This window comes from Pygoscelis adeliae, unplaced genomic scaffold (genome assembly GCF_000699105.1).
Source record: "Pygoscelis adeliae isolate BGI_AS28 unplaced genomic scaffold, ASM69910v1 Scaffold114, whole genome shotgun sequence".
Classification (NCBI taxonomy): domain Eukaryota; kingdom Metazoa; phylum Chordata; class Aves; order Sphenisciformes; family Spheniscidae; genus Pygoscelis; species Pygoscelis adeliae.
In genome coordinates this window covers 1,295,218-1,295,642 of record NW_008824587.1, presented here as the reverse complement: position 1 = coordinate 1,295,642, position 425 = coordinate 1,295,218, and the positions used below count along the sequence as shown (strand labels likewise).

General features: G+C 68.2%; 1 protein-coding gene across 1 annotated transcript in view; it reads left to right on the top strand.

Annotated features, from left to right (window-relative positions):
* The window catches only part of NOTCH1 (notch 1), a 35,329-nt gene that overhangs the window by 22,137 nt on the left and 12,767 nt on the right, over positions 1 to 425 (top strand).

Below are 425 nucleotides of genomic sequence, written 5' to 3'. Positions count from 1 at the left end.
CAGGGCACGTGCATCGACGACGTCGCCGGCTACACCTGCAACTGCCTCCTGCCCTACACAGGTGAGGGGGAGCACCCTGTGCCCCCCAGGCCCTCGCTGGGGCTCTGCAGGGCTGCTGCGTCGGGTGTGACAGCAAATCGGTCCCCCTGCACGTGCAACGAGCCAGCACCAAGCACAGAGGCTTCCCTCACACTGCCCTGCCATGGGACTGCCCACAGCCGTGGCTCCACCTCCCCATGCCGGCGCAGCTGGAGGAAATTTGGAGGAGCTTTGGGAAGCGGCCAGCCAGAGCTTCCTCCTCCCTCCTCCTCCTCCTCCTCCTCCTGGAGGGCACCGAGGCAGGGTTTTGGCCGCACCTTACACCCGGGGCAGCAGCACCAGGCGGCCGCCCCACTCACACCCCACCACCGTGGGGGGTCAGCGCT